Below are 19,394 nucleotides of genomic sequence, written 5' to 3' on the forward strand. Positions count from 1 at the left end.
TTGATATGTCTACTCACTTAGGATGCATATTTTCTCATCACCACAGCACAGTATAAGCGGTGTTTGATACAGTCGGTGAGACTTTAGGATCATGGTTTTGTACTTATTACTATGACTCATGCATTTTCAGAGATGCACCAACACAACAAATATGTTAACACATCTTGGCATGGGCAAATAGAGGTAAATTCTCATTTGAAAACTACTTATTGCAGAAAATAGAGAGATCAGTAAGATGGATTTTTGGACAATAGCTTGCCTCCTGAGAGACTGACACCCAAGGCATTCTTATTATGTGTTTATTTGATGCTGTGTCTTTGTGTGCTTCTTACTGACATAGCAATTATGTACTTATTTACTGAAGACTGAGAGGGTTAGAATAACCACAAGATGGTACAATGTTTACAAATTCATGTTCCCAAGAGGATAAAGGTAGTTTCACATAGTAGAAAATCCAAAGAACTAGCATGAGATTTAGGATGACAGGGAGACAGTGGAAGGACATTGAAAAAGTTCAGGCCCTACTAGAAAAGAGTTCTGTAAACTTTGATGTTAGTTAGGTAGTGGTGGCACACACCTTTAATCCCAGCACTCAGGAGGCAGAAGCAGGCAGGTTTTTTGCGAGTATGAGGCCAGCCTGATCTATAGAGCTAGTTCCAAGATAGCCCAGGCTACACAGAGAAACCCCATCTTGCAAAAACAAAACATAAATAAATAAGAGACAGAGAAATGAAGATATGAAGTCCACCAGTCACCATAGAGATGCCTTTCTACACTAGGGGGGTTTAGGGAAGGCAGCATAAACATAATAATTTAAGTGCATTTAATTATATCTGCTTATCCTTTGACTTCATGTTTAAAACATGTTGCTACCATGTGTGTTTCCTTACACCTCATATGAATGTAAAGCCATATTTGAGACATGCATGGAATACTGTAGACAATTATCTTTAATCAAATGAGGAACTTTAGTTGCACTTATTTGATTATTTAATTCCTTAATCTTATGCAAACGAAGGCATATAAACCAACAGATATCCACAGTGATTGTAAATGTCTAATTGATCTGTTACTAACATATGAAAGACAGTTTAGAATAGTCCTTTCAGTTAATCTGGAATTGTTAACCAAAAAGTATTCAGGCATATTACATGGCCAAAGAAGTAGAAACTACAAACTCTCTGCCCATTACTATCTGAAAACTGTGCAAAAAAAGGAAACCACCATAGCCTATGGATAGTTTTAGATTCAACCAAATAGATAGATACAGAATCTAGAATGTGGAGAGTGATAGTTCACTGGCCTTATTTTGCATATATTTGCATATTAAATTTTGGTATCTTATCTAATCTTAGTGGTATCTGTATTGCTGTATCTATTTTCTTCCTGTTACTGTAAAAGTGGCTGAATATGCAGTGTTTTAACATGTCTATATTGGTGAAATTATTAAGGCCATGTCATGTAGTTAAAAGGGAGGTTAATTTTGTGGGGTAACTTACAAGTGAAGGGATAGTTTACAGGGTCTGGGAAAGGTGTGGCACAGTCCAGCAGTGTTCTCTGGGAATTCTGCTCAGTCTACCTCCAGTGTCCAGGGTCCAGGAACTAAGAGAGCCTGCACATCTGGATCCCAGGTCTTTAGCGTTCTCTCTCAGCTCCACCTTGTAGGCATGACCATTACTGAAGCCTCAATGGGGGTTGGAACTTACAGGTCAAAGCTGGAATGGCTACCCACTACATGTCTATGGTGAGTAAAATTTGTACATAAGTCAGGCTAAGGGGGAACACTGAAATCATAGTCCTACCAAGTGTTGGGGCATGTGGGTCATGGGTTCCTAGTAAGCCTTGGCTAAATGGTAAAACCCTGTATTGAAAATATTTAATAGGCAAATAGTATAGTCTGTTTAATACTTATTGAAATAAAACACACACAACCCCCCCCCCCCACATTTCTCTAACTACCCATCAACTCACCAGTACCCAAACCTGATGCAGCAGTCACTGGATTAAAAAAAAAAAATGAACCATGCAGAAATACCTCCTTTCAGCCTTTATAATACTTACATATATCCAGCTGAGCCCCACAAGAGCCCCAGGGGAATGGGAGGAGTTGGGTGGATTTTTTTGGACAGTGGGATCTCAGATCTTTCTTCCTTCAAAAGGACAAGGACTAGAGCAGAGGAGACAAAGTTGTGAATGTGTCCTGCTCAGAAGGTTTATTTGGGGGGGGGGGGCTATTGTTTTGTTTAATTTTACTCAAACCAATCTCTCTCTCTCTCTCTCTCTCTCTCTCTCTCTCTCTCTCTCTCTCTCTCTCCATCTGTATAATCTGAAATAGTGCTTGGCTGCACATTTCATGCTTACAGGAATTCATTGGACTAATCCCAAAGAACATAAGTAAAGCATTCAAAAATATACGGGGACTGTGATTGGAGAATTAATGAAAAATGAGCAGGAAATGCACTGAATACATAGCTCCTAGGAAGTTCTGGGTACCACACTTCACCTTTCTGCAGAAAAATGAAGAACAAAAGTATTGTCTCATTTAACCTCTTATACACAGCTACAGTGTATGAAGCTACTTTCAATTATTATTCTCTATGCCTAAGAATCTCCCATTATTCTCTAATTTGGGATTAATAAATATTCCCGTAATGGCGTATTTATTAAATTTGATGTAGCACTTTCGACATGATGTATTATATCTCCCTATTTTTGCAGGTAGCATTTAAGGCAGTTAAGTTGGCATGGTGATTAGGGAAAGTAATGAGTTTCAGTTCACCACAAATGAATCTTGAAAGGTTCAGTGATTACAAATGTCTGACTGTAATTGCCTTTATTTCCATGGCTAAAGTGTGAGATTATTGAAGATTAAATTTGCTGAAACTCTCTAACAACAGCCTAATGATTTACAATGTTCTGAAAGAATCATACACAAATACAGAAGTACTGTTTAAAGCCCAGGCTCCCTGACATTATACAAATCAGAATGGCCCTGGCCTGGAATCTGGCTGACCAGAAAGTTGATTTGACTTAATCAGAGCCACAAAAGTATTTTAGAAAGCCTGAGATCATTTGAAAATCAAAGCATCATGTTTTTGCAACATACAAGACAAGGGACAAAGTGGAAGATAGACATACACTACACTAGGGGTTCTCAAAACAACTATCCAGTTTCAGAAAGAGAGCAGGTTGAAAGGAAAACACCACAAATGAAATCAGATGCAATATCAGAAGCATAGTTACAATATTATTAAATATACTTATTTTTTTAATACCATAGTTAGTTGTCTTGTCAAATGTCTTGTAAGTCTCTATCAAATTCCATTAGAGAAAAGTCCATTACAGATATGATGATAGCAATGAGATCCATGATAAAAATGAGGGGTGGTAAGAAAATAAATCAAGTGTGGTGGTGTCTTCTCCATCATGTAAGCTAATGAACTCAGCTGTAGTTGAATATACATGAAGTTTCTAAGAACTCATGAAAGAGTTTCCTATAAGCAGGTGTGATTTATGTCATTTCCTTGATGAAACAGAGTAAAACCAACAAGCTTTAGTCACCCATCTCCTTCCTCCTCAGTCCTTTCATCCTTCTTGTTGTTGTGCAAAGTATCAGTAGAATTGAAATGGCGGGATGGTATGATTACACATATGAAAATTTATTTGTAGACCAAAGGGAGGACATAGCTATGAATGTTGCTCCACAAAACCTGATTCCTTCAAACCTGCATTGTCTTAGGTACCAATTAAACTCCATTTACTGAAATGTATGTGTATGTGTAGCTAGAAGTTTTCCTGTGTCCTACCCAGTCTACAGCCACTCAGATGCAAATAAACACACACAGGCTTATATTAATTAAAACTGCTCAGCCATTAGCTCATGCCTACCACTGACTAGCTCTTACATTGACATTCAGCCCATTTTTGTTAATCTACATGCTGCCACATGTTCTGTGGCTTTACCTATATGCCATTTCATGCTGCTGCCTAGACCACGGGCTGGCGTCTCCTAACTCAGCCTTCCTTTCCCAGAATTCTCCTTGTCTGTTTATCTCACCTATACTTCCTACCTAGCTACTGGCCAATCAGCATTTTATTAAACCAGTATAAAAAAGCATTAGCCCACAGCATGTATACAAACTTTTCAAAGAGCTTGACGTGCACCCATGGTTACCCAAGGCTATCAGTGGCTAACCTCAGAACTCAGAAGCATCAGGCTGAGAAAAAGAAACATAAGTAAAATTATATATTTCAACTGACACCCCTTATACAACACTTGCTTGTTACCCTGTAGAAATCCTAAAAGGAAAAAAAAAAGCTGCTTTGTATTATTATTATAAATCTCTGGGGGAAACAGAAAAAAACAGTATCTTTAGTACAAGAAAATGATGCCATTCAAAGACCAATTAGGAAATAAATATACTTAGAAATGAAAACTATCACTCTCAGAGTGAAAATAATAGAAACAGTGTAACCACATAGAATAAAAGTAATTTTTTTTCCAAAGGAGAAGGAAAGGGAGGATTAAAATTAAAAAGATTAATAGGAGTGCTGTATGTTCCCAAGGAGCAAAAATATAAAATAAAAGGTAAGTAAATAAAATACCAAATCTGTGCAGAAGAAAGGGTCTCAGCCATGATATCAACCAACAAACTCAGAATGTATAAATTGCTATCAACAGCCCATGGAACTTCCTCCAAAAAACAAAACAAAACCATATTTCATCACATGGAGCAAGTCTTTGCAAATGTAGAAATATTAAAATAGCTATATGTATTCTATTTCATCACTGCTGTGGGATGTTCAAGTATGTCAAATGTGTTGCTCTGATTGGTTAAAGTAAAACACTGATTGGCCAGTAGCCAGGCAGGAAGTATAGGTGGGACAAGCAGAGAAGAGAATTCTGGGAAGTGAAGGCAGGGGGCGGGAGATGAGAGAGCTGCCAGCCGCCATGATGAGCAAGATGTAAGGTACAGATAAGCCACGAGCCATGTGGCAAGGTATAGATTAATATAAATGGGCTGAATATAAGAGTAAGAGATAGACAATGGCAGGCCTGAGCTAATGGCCTTATATTAAATAATATAAATATCTTTGTGTTCATTTTATAAGTGGGCTACCAGACTGCTGGGGCTTAGTGGGACCTGAAGGAAAGCTTTCCAGCTACACATCACAGTGGAATGAAATTAGAAATCAGCTTCAGGAGACCTACAGAAAATGCAGCTCATGGAAAGTGAACCATACCCTAGTGCACAATGAATGGGTCACCCAACCAATTTAAAGATCACTAGAATAATGAAAACAAAAACACATCACAACCTGAGAGATACAATGAAAAATCTAGGAAAAGAGAACTTTACTTCAATAAATTCTGACATTACCCAAGATGTTCCAAATAAACAGTTACATAGAAACCTCAAGGTCTTAGTTGAACAGGAACAAGCCAAACTCTAAATCAGCAGGCAAAAATAAATCACAAGCAGCAAGGCAGAAATTAATGAGATTGAAAGAAAAGAACAATACAAAGAATCAATGAAACAAAGATGCAGTTCATTGAAAACATAAAACAACTTGTCATAAATATAGACAAGCTAACCAAAAGAAAGAGACAGAAGGCACAAGCTAATGAAATGAGAGATGAAAAGGGGGATTTTCAAACAGATGTCAAGAAATCCATATGCCTATCAGTGCATTTTTTACAAACCTACATTCCAAAAAAAAATAGATAAAATCTAGGGGGAATAGATAAATTTCCAGATACATATGCCCTGCCAAAATTATATCAAATAATATAGATACCCTAAATAGACTGATAACAAGTTATGTGATGGAAGCAGGAAAAAAAAAAAAAAGGCCCAGGAAGAAGAATCCAGGCCTTATCCTTGCAGGTGTGTATAGAATCAGAACATCATGTCATGTCAAGGAGGTCATGGCCTAGCAAAGTTGCTCACTTCAGGACAATTAGGAAGCAGAGCATAAGTGAAGAACACTGAGTCAAAATCCCTTCCCATGCAAACACTTTTATAGCCTCCTTTTTTAAAACTAGTTCCCATCTCCTAGTTCTAACCTTTTCTAATAATATCATGAAATTATGGATCCATCAAAGGGTGAACCCCCTAATGAAATCAGAGCACTCATGATCCAGTCAGTTCCCCGGTCCTATCAGCTGCTGCCAGTTCTTCAACATAAGAGCCTTCACAGAGTGTCTCAGATTCAAAGCATCACTACAGGACAACATCCTTAAAGGGTGGTGTAGAGATATTGCAGGAATAGTGTTGTGCCTGTAACTTACATACAAATCACCTCTGAGGAAAAAGGAAGAAAATGTTCTAATACAAAAGACCCAACCAATGTGTCATGATTGGAATGAGAATGACCCCAAGGCTCATATATTTGAGTGCTTAGTCACCAGGGAGTGGGATTACTTGAAGGGATTAAAAAGATCAGGAAGTGTGGCCTTATCAGAGTAGGTGTGGCCTTGTTGGAGTAGGTGTGGCCTTATCAGAGTAGGTGTGGCCTTGTTGGAGTAGGTGGGTTACTGGGGTGGGTTTTGAGGTTTTAAAATCCCCCCCTCTTCCCTCCCTGTCTCCCCCCACCCCTTGCCTACAGATCATGATGTAGTTCTCAGCTTCTGCTCCATATCCTGCCTCTATGCCCTCATGTTCCCTGCCATGATGATAATGGACTAAACATCTGAAACTATAAGCAACCCCCCAACTAAATGCTTTCTTTCATAAGGGTTGCCTTGGTCATGGTGTTTCTGCACAGCAATAGAACACTGACTAAGACACTGGGTTTAAAATAAATGCCTATGGGTTTAGTTATATCATCAAACATTAAATCCATTGTCACATTCAAATGAAGTATTGATTTTTGTCTGTACACTGGATCTAATTGAAAAGATTATCAGGACCCTATGTATACTGGTACTGTCAGGGGAATGTAAAACTCTGGAATACTTCTTTGCCTCTGCTATCCTCGAAGAGACTATCCTTCCAAGACAATCAAAAGTAACAATGACAATGAAACCCCTCTTGCCTAATTGGATCTATATTTCATCTGTAATTCCTTTACATGTTCATGTTTCCAGCATTTTATTTTTCATTTTCCCCATGTTAAAAATTCCAGAGGAACTTTTTGATTTTCAGGTGAAGTCTCATGTAGTTTAGGCTGGCTCTGAAATTGCCATATTGCTGAGTATGACCTTGAACTTCTGATCTGTCTGCTGCTATATCCATGGTTTTTTAATGTGGTACTGAGCCTGGAATCCAGGTCTGTGAGCATGCTAAGCAAACACCCTACCAACTGAGCTACATTTTAAGCACTACAGAAAAGTAATAGAGAAATATGAATTCTTACATTTACATGACAAGTTTCCTAGGCAATCACAACATACCCCCTAATTCCCAATCTGGCCTAAAACCATAAAATACTGTTTTGGAAAATAGAAATCTGAAGCTAAGGAGTTGGTAAGGAAGGTTCCTCCTTAGAGTTCTGAGGTAGAGTCTGTCTCATACCTCTCTATGGTGACAGGTGAAACTGTTGACTTTCTATCCTTTGGAGGTGTGCCTGTTCAATCTGCCTCCATCTTCATAACTTGTTCTTATGTCAGTATCTTCACAAGCCTCTTCTGTATATGGAAACTAGTCACATCGGAATAGGGACCTTTGCTTTGACATGCCTTCTTTTTATACTTGCAACTTCCATTTCTAAAATGTCCTTTCTTGAGTACTAGGGTCTGGATTTCAAATGATTTTCATGGAGCACACATAATTCAATCTGTAATAGGAATCAATTTAATTTTTCTGAATAAATATTCAAATATAGAAGGTATATACAGACTTTTCTTTGTCATACAGATTTAAATATTACATCACAGTTGGGGAATATCAAGGAGCACCACTGAAGTGCTATTGGGGTGAAAAGAAAATATACATGTAGATGCATTCATATCTACACATCAATATGTTTTATGGTTATATTTAAAATTCATACTTAATTTCAAATGTAATAAAAGCCAGTGGGGAAACTGGAATATATTCAGAAATGTTCCTTTAATTAATGGCATATTTCATTATGACCCAGATGTGTAAATGAAGAGACTCTTTCTCAGTGACCTTCTCAGAATGTGTTCTGTTTCCCCTTGACTTACATCACCATTTTCAAAGAAGGAAATGGTTCAATGAGCATTGAAGCAACAGAAGATAAATCTCTAGAGGCTAAAAAATAGGAATTAATATTAGAAGAAACAGAAAGTTCTGTACATTCTAAGTCAGCACTTTAAAGGAAATTGGCCTCTGTCTTAGTTAGGGTTACTATTGATGTGACGCAGCACCGTGGCCAAGAGCAAGTTATGGATGGATGGGTTTATTTGGCTTACACTTCCATATCACTGTTCATCAACAAAGGATGTCAGGACAGGAACTCACATAGGGCAGGAACCTGGAGGCAGGAACTGACACAGAGACCATAAGGAGTGCTGCTAACTGGCTTACTCCCCATGGCTTTCCTATCCTGCTTTCTTGTGGCATCCAAGACCACAAGCCTGGCAATGGCACTGCCTATAATGGGCTGCGCCCTCTGGTGTCAATTGCTAATTAAGAAAATACCCTTAAGTCCAAATGTTCTGGAAGTGTTTTCTCTATTGAAGCTCCCTCCTTTCAGATAACTCCAGCTGTGTCAGATTAACACAAAACTAGCCAGCATAGTCTCTCTGTAAATCTGATTTTGTCAAAGAGAGGCAATCTAATTCTGTCAATCAAGTTAGAGAATCGGTGCTACCACTGTACTAGATCTGGGTAGTCTGAGAATCACTGACCCCATCTTAGCAGATCCAGGAAGTTCAGAGTTAGTTACTGTCTTATTGGATCTAGGATTTGAATTCCTCCTCTCAGGGTTCCTACTGCTCCAGCAAGTCAAAGATCAGTTGGGATAAAGGCAAAGAGCTAATTCTTTTTTGTGGACAAGAGCAGTGTGGTTGCCTAAGTGCTATGTTCTTAGCTATCTTTTTTTCTGACTCATCACCCTTCTTCTCCTGAGTACCCTGCATATAAATATGATAAGACAGGAATATTTGAGTTTTGTTGAACTGTTTGTCAAACTCATTATTATCGTTAACCTGAAAGAAGCCCTCAAATTTTCTTCTTTATTTTGAGACAACTGAATAGCTTTAACTGTTTGGAAGGCACCCAGGCAGTGGGACCCGGACCTGTCCTTAGTGCATGAGCTGGCTGTTTGGAACCTTGGGCTTACACAGGGACACTTTGCTCAGCCTGGAAGAAGGGGACTGGACCTGCCTGTACTGAATCCACCAGGTTTAAATGAATCCCCAGGGGAGTCTTGGCCCTGGAGGAGATGGAAATGGAGGGGAGGGGATGGGGGGAAGGCGGGGGTGGGGGCGGGAGGGGGAGGACAGGGGAACACCTGGCTGATATGTAAAGTTAAAACACAAATATAATGAAAAATCCTAAAAATAATTTTTTTCTTCTTTATTTTCAAGAAATAGATCGATCCTCTATGGTATTCAGAACAGGAAAAATCAAATGGAGTGTAGAAACTCATAGCTCAGGGAATATTCTAGGAAATTTAAATTATAGTGAGCTAACATTTTAATGGTAAAATGATTGTCTTACTGTTTTATCAAAAGAAAACTTCCAGGTCTTCAAAAAGCTTCAGGATAATTTTAGGAGGTACTTATTCAAATTTAACTAAAATACATTTTCTGTGCTGTTATCATTAAACCTTGCAGGTTACACGTAATGATGGTACATTTAACACACTTGTAAATGACATCTGGGAGTTTTGTCTTGAATTTATAAACCTTTTTTTTTTTAATGGAGGAAAGTATTGTCTTATTAAAGATGGATGTTACTACAGAGCCAGTTAAGTATGGCCAGGTGAAGAAAGATATTAAATCTAACTAACAAAAACTACAACTGATCTTAAACCAAGCTGGCAGCTGGGGCCCCTTTGATAGAGATGGATTTGCTGTGACAGGTTATCCCCCATCCTTTCTGACTGAGTCCTAAAGCAAAAATGCAGAACAAACTCCTTTAAACCCGAGGTGAAGGCATGGGTAAGGTTGTATCCCAGCAGAAGAATGCTTATCTAGCCTGTGAGAGCCTTCAAATGCCCCTTCTGATAAATATGGTATAAAGAGAGACAAAAATGGGAGTTCAGACTGGAATATTGAATAGTCACTTAAAATTATGCTGGTGTTCTATTTAATTTGCATTAAGAAAGATACCTGATTATGTATAAGAAGTCTATATTAAAAACATGGTTCTTAAAGTTAGATTATATAGAGAAAAATATTAAAAATAAGAGCAGTTTAGAGACAAAAGTAGAGATGCAAAGAACGAGTAGACAGATGGATTGCTGCCACTAAAGATCAATAGTGACATTATATGGGGGTTGGGGTGGTGATACATTGTGTATCCTAATAAAATTGCTGAGGATCAGAGAAGCAGAACAGCCAGCTACTACTTCCTACCTCTACAAAATCCTCAGCCTAAAGAGAGTGAGTTCCTGTTTCCTCACACCTTATATACCTTTCTCTGCCCTTCAGTATTACTTTCTGGGATTAAAGGCATGTGCACTTCCTGAGCAAAGGTGTGAGATCTTAAGTACTGGGATTAAAGGTTGACGCTGCCTGACCTCTATGTCTAATCTAGAGGCTGGCTCGGTCCTCTGATTCTCAAGCAAGTTTATTAGGGTACACAATATATCCAATATGTCACCGCAGATGGGACTGTACATCTTGGTGGCAGTGTGCCTGTAGAAGTAATAATATTGCATGGAACTAAGATGCTTGTGTGCAGGAGGCCAGTGCAAAGGAAGCCAGGGAGCTCTGAGAGGAATAGGGCACAAGGTCAGCTCTAATAATTTATCTGTCTTGCAAGTTTGACAGAGGTCACTGCTGGGGAAATGGTCAAGGGTACACAAGGTCTTTCTCCACTGTCATTTTGCATCTGCTCAGGGCTGTGCAATGATCACAATCACATTTTTATTAAAATTAGATTATTTCTTAAAATGTCAGATTAGCATGAATTAAATTATAATTACTTTCAAGATTACATGAATTTAAAATGTCCAAAGTTAAGTATTTTTAGATAATTACACCTGGTAATTATGACTTTTGAGCTAGGCAATTAAAGAAGGCTTATACAAGTGTGATCACATTCCTTCTCTGAAAGATGTATATTTAATACCATGAAGGAAAAAAATCTTTAATGTACTTTTGATTTTTTACAGTAATATTTCAACATAACAATGAATCTATTTTTAAGATAAATATTCTTCTGCATTATGAGTTTATGAAGTTTTATGATAAACAAAATACAAACACAAATACATATATTTCTTATACTTTTGTATTTACTATAGCATATAGGATTATGGGGACTAGAGAGATGGCTTGGCAGCTAAGTGCACTTCACTTGCTACTCTTGTTGAGAACCGGTGTTTGGTTCTCAGATCCCACATCAGGCAGCTCACAGAATGCCTCTAACTCCAGCTCCAGCGGAACCAGTGTCCTTGGCTGACCTCAGAGGGCACTTCACTCATGTGCACATACCCATGTACACACACACACACACACACACACACACACACACACACACACACACTTAAAAATAAAACAAATCCTTGAAAACTGAGATGTGATAACTCAGCTAACTGTATCCTACAATTTTTTTTAAATGTTCATATGTAAGATTTCTAGTTAGCTGGAAAGTGTAAATCTTAAAGTGACTTTTATATGATTTACACCACTTTGAACTCCTCACTATATTTTATACTGGCAGCCTGGTCAGCCTCTAAGCTTTGAGTCATTGGACTGTCTTCTCAAGAACAACAGTTTAGAGATTTTTTTTTAAATAGGATCTCCACATTTAAAGGAAGACATATTGTGGTGCTTATGAGAGGAAGTTGATCAGAAGATTAATTGTAGGGAAGTTTTATCTGAGGGAAACAAATGTAATAATTGTTTTTTCATAGAACAGAAATATTGTTTGTTGAACTTGCTCAGAGAAGCTCAGTAGACCCTTGAGATTAGAACTGTTCCCATGATGGACTCTTCAGGTAACTTCAGCCAATATAACTTTGCAAGAACTGTTTCCAGAACCAGATCCTACAACAAGTGTGAAGCTGGTTTCCTCCTGAGACAAATACATTGATCTGAAAGTGTATTCAGTGTTATTACCCCATCACAGGTTACTTCATAGATGATCCTCTATTTAAGCCCTGGATGCTAAAAGTGATTTTTGTATAGGTTCGTGTGAGAATGACAATATAATATTCAATATTCATCTTCCTCACCAAGAAAGCATTTCTGTGTCTCAAAAATTTCCACCTGAGAAGACTAAGAAAAAAATCAATCAGAAGGAGAATAAAATCAGTTATAAAACCTAGACCGTGTAGTGCTTCTTCTTGCATCTAGAACTATGTTCTTAATGTTATCAACACTAAGTACAACAGGTCAAGTTTCTGGTCTCCTATGTAAGGAACTTATATGTTTAGACTATGTCCTAAAAGGTAACAAAATTTTAAATAAAAAAAAAACACTCTTCTTTATGATTTGTTTAATGTTTACTCATTTGTTTATTTAATGTGTGTATTTGTTTATTTAATGTGTGTATTTGTATATACACATGTGAACATGTTCACGCCATTGGGTGCATGTATGTCAAATTGAGCAGGAAAATTACAGGAGTTAGTTGTCTCCTTCCAACAAGTGGAGCCTGGGATTTGAACTGAGACCCTCAGGATTCGCCTCTGACCACCACACATACACCATGGCCTACATACTTGCAAACACACACACACACACACAAACACACACACACACACACACACACACACACACACACACTTTAAAATGTAATTTATAAAAATCCCTATTAAAGAAAATGATGAAAGGTCATCTTGTCCCTCTACTGCAGTCACTTTGATGTCCACTGTTATCTGAGTTGCTCATTTGGACTTTGTGTTAGACAATGTCTTTGGTTTCTCATTACTTTTTCTAGGCTAACATGTTATGACTAAAAGTAAATTAGGAAGGGAGAGGTTGGTTTAACTTATCTTTCTACATCACAATCTATTATTGAAGGAATTCAGGGAGAGAACTTGTGCAGGAACTGAAGCAGAAACCATGAAAACATGCTATTAATTGGCTCATTTGTGGGATCATGCTCAGCTAGTTTGATTGTATATACATCATGAGATCACCTCCCTAAGGAATTGTACCCCCCATGGTGGACTGGGACCTCATGGATAAATTAGCAATCAATAAAATGCCCCACAGACATGATCACAGGCCAATTTTATCTAGGCAGGTCCTCAATTGAGGTTCTCTCAGATTACCTGAGGCTGTGCTTGACAGCTAAAGTTAACTAGGACAGGTAGTGAGGTACCATCAAATCATAATAAACAGTTGTGATTCAAGAGTCACTGTGAATGTTTTCCTGTAAATTAAGAACATGACATAAACAGAGCTGCCTCACAACAGCAAGAGAGAGAAGTTTATTAGATATCAAAAATAAGAAGCAAATATATCTATAGAGATATTATTTTTCAACTGAATCATTAAAATATTGCCATCTCTTGAAATAATAATATGGAAGTCCAGAGAGCCACATGACAATAGACATAATTTTTATTTAAATAATCTTTCAGTGTTATTATGCAAGTACAATTATCTTTTTAACTATGTTTCTGTTTCCTTTTAACCCAGGAGACCCAGTGATGCATGAGTTATTTACTCAAGTGGTCACTCAGAATTTAAACCTACACTGTATACATGGCACCTTCCACTCCCCTCAAAGTTTGCCAACTAGTGGGGTGTCATAAAAAGGAATGAATGACTGATTTCCATTTTCTTTCCACCTCTGCTTGTTAAGGTGAATTAAATACTAAATGGTTACTATGAATACTCAATCATTAAGAATTATAGAGTTATAGAAGATACTGCATGAAGTTTGTTGATTTTCTTTTTTTTTTAAGTGAAATATTGCAAATGATGTGCTGGTACAAGTATTTTAGATAAATTATATTCTTCCTAACATACCTATTTTCAAACCCAATTATCCCATCAAGCAAAAACTTCTGTAAATTTTGGTTTCCTAATGAGAGCTCAAAAATTTATAACAGATGTATTTACTTTAGGCAGCTCATTGTCATTGAAATGGAAGATGGTTATTTTGAGTCTACAGAGGTCATTGTCATGTGGGAAAGCTCATAAATAATACAGGAAATATTTTTCGGCTGTCAGACTTGATTTCTTCATTTGTTGCACAGTGATAAATATATGTTGGCCAGATAACAACTTCTGAATAAAGAGGATCATGAGAAGTCATCAGAAAGCAAACCTTTCAATAAGGTCATTATAAGTAGGGTCCACTGAAGCATCCCTTTGTTTCCTTGGTGCAAATCTTCTAGAGTGCTTTTTCCTTGTAACCTAGAAGCAATGTATACTCAAATGTGATACTTGTCTGTTGCAGGAGATCTGCTTGTATTGTCTCTCTGAGACCACCATTAGTTAAACCTTGATTCAGAGAGCAGAGCCCATGTTTAGCTTGCCAGAGTGAACCATAGAGTTTCCTGGCTGACTTAGAGGAAAAAAGACTCATAGAGAAATAAGGAGGGGCTTAGAAAGATTAGCATGCTCTTTTGATCTGGGAAGGTGGAGAAGGGGGTCAGGTGATCATTTCTCAATTGCTCCATGGATCTATCAGGTTTTTACCCTACTATCTGACTCCTGAGATTTATTTTTTTAATAAAATAATAAAAGAAGCTACATTTTTTGTCTACAGAACAAAGTAAACATGATCATGCCACCAGAAATTAATTTCATGGATTTCCTGTCAGAAGCCTCTACCATTCTGCCAGGAATAAACGCATGTCTGCCATTTCCAACAAGGTCAGGCATGGTAGTAAGAGCAAGCATGGAAGAGCACCAGGGAAGTCATCAAATTTTTAATTTAATGATTAAAAAATGACAAGGTAAAAAAAAATTACTACTGAGACTGTAGATATATTCCACAGCAATCAAGAAATGTGGACTATCACACTTAAAATCCAAATGCTAGGGAGGTGGAGACACAGGATCTAGTCAAATTGGTCAGTCCCAGCTTCAGTAAGAGAACACATCCCAAAAAATAAGGTAAATTAAGGAAGTCATCTAATATTGGTATTTGGCCTCCACATGTATTCACACATATGTGCACACATACTTTGCCTCATGAACGTATATGTATAGGCACAAAAAGAAACATATTTTTATACTAGAATACTATAACAACCTAAAGAAAATGTTTAAATATAACTATTTGAAAAAATATGTATTTATTATTTTTTATTACATGTATTTGTGGATGAATAAATTTATGTGTATCATGGATGTGCAGGAGCAGTGGAAGCCAGAAGAGGCTGCTGGATCCCCTGGAAGTGGAACTACTGGTGGTTGTAAGCTGTCTGTTGGGTCCTGGGAACCAAACTTGGATCTTCTGCTAAAGTAGTATGAGTTCTTAGTTCTTAACTGCTTAATCCTGCCTCACATGGATAGCTCTTTTTAGCCAATTGTTTTATTTATTCAAAAACCAATTCTTGAAAACTATTCTATGCAAAATGCTGCTTAAAGAATGTCAGACAATTGTAAAAGTCACAGAGGTCAACAGTGAAGGTACCAATCATATTACTCAGGGATAACTAGGAAATGTTCAGAATGTGGTGCTCTGAAAAAAAATGTGTCTATTTATATGGGGGATTTAGAGACAGGAGACAGTACTTGCAGATGTAAAACTAATATCAGAGATAAAAGGAAGCAAAAATAAGCAATAAGGAGGGTAGATAAAAACAGGGAGTTTAGAAATTTGAAGTCTGCTAAAGATATTGCAATTAATCTAGATATCTTGGGAAGAACAGTTTGTAAAGAGAATTATTTGTTATACATTTAAAACTGAAGGCCCCTTCCCACAATTGAGCATTTAGAGTGCCAGGATTAGACTTCTTTTAGCCAAAGAATCCAATTACCTTAATGAATAAAGTTCTACACATTTGAAAAAAATGTATCTCTGAAAAGAAAGTATTTCCAAAATATGTACCATATTGTTAGCAATAATAATGATAATGATGAGCCATAGAGGCTCCTGCTTGACATAAATGTAGTCATTTTGCCATGATACCACTTTGATTAGCCATATCCCAAACCCTACAAAATAAACAAAATTGTTAATATCATTAACAAAATTTCTCCCCTCCCCTTTTGGCAGCTAGTGCCTGGACTATTTCCTAACCTATATTTTATATGTTAATACTATTAAAGAAAGCCTGATATGTTCTGATTGATCATGGTCTGTTTTTGTAACATTTGTCTTGTAAACCTTTTCCTTCCTTCCTGACTCAGAAGATGAGGATCCTTTGCTCTCACTATCACAGGGGCTACACCTCTTTCTATCTGTTCATTATAGGTTTTTCTCTACCTTTCATTCTAGCTCCCACCATTTCCTGGCAAACCAAGGGTCACCTTGTACTTGTACCTGATTCATATTATTCCTCATATGACAGAGCCTGATATATATTTTTACCACATTGTGTAGCAGGACTCTTAACAGCTCTTATTAATAAAATCAAAGCTGAGGCCAGTTATTGGGGTGAATGCTGGAAGATCAGAGAAGCAGAACAAGCCACAGCTTCCTCGCCTCGATAGTTCCTCAGCTGATCCTTTTTCCTCAGACTGGAAGCTTCTGCATCCTCATCCCAATGGCTCTCAGCTGAACTGCTGCTTGAAAGCCTGAATGCTTAACCAGCCAAAAGCTTCCAGTTTCTGTTCTTCATGCCTTATATACCTTTCTGCTTTCTGCCATCACTCCCTGGGATTAAAGGCTCACTTCTTGGGATTAAAGGCATGTTTCACCATGCCTGACGGTTTCTAATGTGGCCTTGAACTCACAGAGATTCAGAGGGATTTCTGCCTCTGAAATGCTAGGATTAAAGGTAAAATACCACCATTTTCTAGCCTCTGTATCTAGTGGTTGTTCTGTTCCTGACCCCAGATAAGTTTATTAGGGTGCACAATATTTTGGGGAACACCATATCACCACAACGTTGTCACCTATGCAGGGGCACAAGGACTGTATTTCTCATTGCTTTACTGGTGTTGGGGCATATTGGACTCTGTTATGAGCAGTGAGTTCCAATGTATGCTACAAAAGGAGCTTTCTCCACTCCATAGAATTGCCCCTGGAGATGGTAAACCCTCATGGTGTTAAGTAGCATAGGAAGAAACAAAGTCAGCCTGTAAGCATCAGTTCACATGAGGAAAGAAACGCAACTCTAATATTCACCAGCACTGGATACAACATGCCATCCATTGTCTTTCCCTCTCTTGCTACTGTGAGTGGATACTCAACAGGAAGCTATTTGAATGAGAAAAGAGTTGGTTTTGCCTCAGCATCTGAGGGCATACAGTTCACCATGGTGGGAAGACCTGGTGTCAGGCACCCAAGACTGCCTGCTCACAACTGAGCACATCAGGGTATAGAGGAAGCATAATGTGGATTCTTAGTTGGCCTCCTCCATTAACCTTTTTATTCAGGCTTGGTCTCCATTTCATGGCATAGATGTGGGATGAGTTTTCCTTCCTCATTTAAACATCTCTGGAAACCATAACTCTGGCTCCAGTTACCTTGACTGTGAAGGTTAAAGGTGAACTATCTCCACTCCTGATAACAGAGAGCTGAGGTGATGGAAGCACATTCATTTTACATATAATTTAGATATAATTATATTACATATTGAAAGGAACCCACTCTCTCTTAGATATATGATGGAGTGTGCACATTTACCCTCATTCTGCATGTCTCTGTAGGAGACCCCTGACAAGAATGCAGGTACAACACTCTTCTATTTTGAGAGTGGCCTACCTTGTCTTTCTTCCATTACTGTCCTTTAAGGCAGAACATTCCAGGCCTCAGCCTTGGCTCTTGCCGTTATTTAATCATTATATGATAATTTTTAAATTTTCTGGATCCTTCTAACATATTTTTCTCATATGTTTCTTTCTGGACGCCCAACCCTCAAATCTCTGTATAGCATTTGTTATTCTCTTTGTGCTCCAATCCTTGTCTTATATTGGCATGCAAATACATCTGTGGTTTCCCCAATGACACACATCAGAAACTGACCCCAAACAATGCAGCACAAAGTGAGAGATATGATTACATCATGGGATTTATTACAGGATTCAATATTCAATACTTTACAAAATGCCGAAAAGAACCCCATAACCTAGTTACAGTCTACACTGCTGCAGCATCATAATTTCAATCACATACTCTCAGCACTTTCCCCATAAGGAAGAACAATCTCACTCTAATATCACACAAAACATAGTCACACCATGACACTGATCAGATTGTAATTATTTCCTTGACTGCCTTCCTTCTAAATGGAAGAGGCAACTGTTTATTTTTATTTGTACCAGCTACAGACTGAGATGTAGTAGAACTTGTTAGGCACTTAATAATTGTATTGAATTAATTAATGAATTATTCATTCGCTCTTAGAGGCTGCTTACTGCTCTTGAGATAAATGAAAGTAATTTCAAGGTTTTCAGCCATCACGTCATGAATAAGCATCATCACGTTATAATAGCTGTGTCACATTATTTACCTGGGTTGATTAAATAATTTTGTTAGAAGAGTCTTATTTGTTGTACTAAGCACACTGGAAATTTCCATGGTGTCATACAAAAACGTTTATTCTGAAAGATGGTTTCTTCAAGGACCAAAGGAAGCTTCAACACCAGGTCTAATTTCTTCAGAGCAGCTTGCCCTCTACTATGATGCTGATCCTTGTGCCAAAACAAATACATAACTGACTTCTTCAGGGTTTATTGACAGTGAATAGATAAGGTGAGGAGAAAAAAGTTAGCAGGGAAAAAAGAAGATTTGAGATAACTCAAGATAGTGGTTTGGGGATGGGAAGGGAGACTCAGTCATCTATTCATCAAGGGGCTACCTACCTATAAGCCATTGTTCACAGATGTGTGTTGCTGCAAGGTGACAATGGGATATTTCTTGCCTACTCATTTACTATCTACTCATGCATAGCCTACTGTGCTATCGTGCTTATTGTAGCAAAAGTTTAAAAATTAGGAATTATCCTAATGCCTTTTTCTCCCTGGCATTGTTAGAATGGTCTGAGAGTCCTGCAGATATCGGTTCAAGTTCTCTCACAATAAAAGCTACCCATGTCAGTGACTCTTCTCTTGCTCCAGCCACAGACCTTACAAGAAGCAGCTTGTTTGAGCTCGCAGTGTGGGGAGGTACAGTCCATCATGGGCTGGGAAGATGGTGGCTAGAGTGTGTGTCAGCAGGGATGTAAGGCTGGCTGCT

Source organism: Onychomys torridus, chromosome 18 (assembly GCF_903995425.1).
Source record: "Onychomys torridus chromosome 18, mOncTor1.1, whole genome shotgun sequence".
NCBI classification, from domain to species: Eukaryota; Metazoa; Chordata; class Mammalia; order Rodentia; family Cricetidae; genus Onychomys; species Onychomys torridus.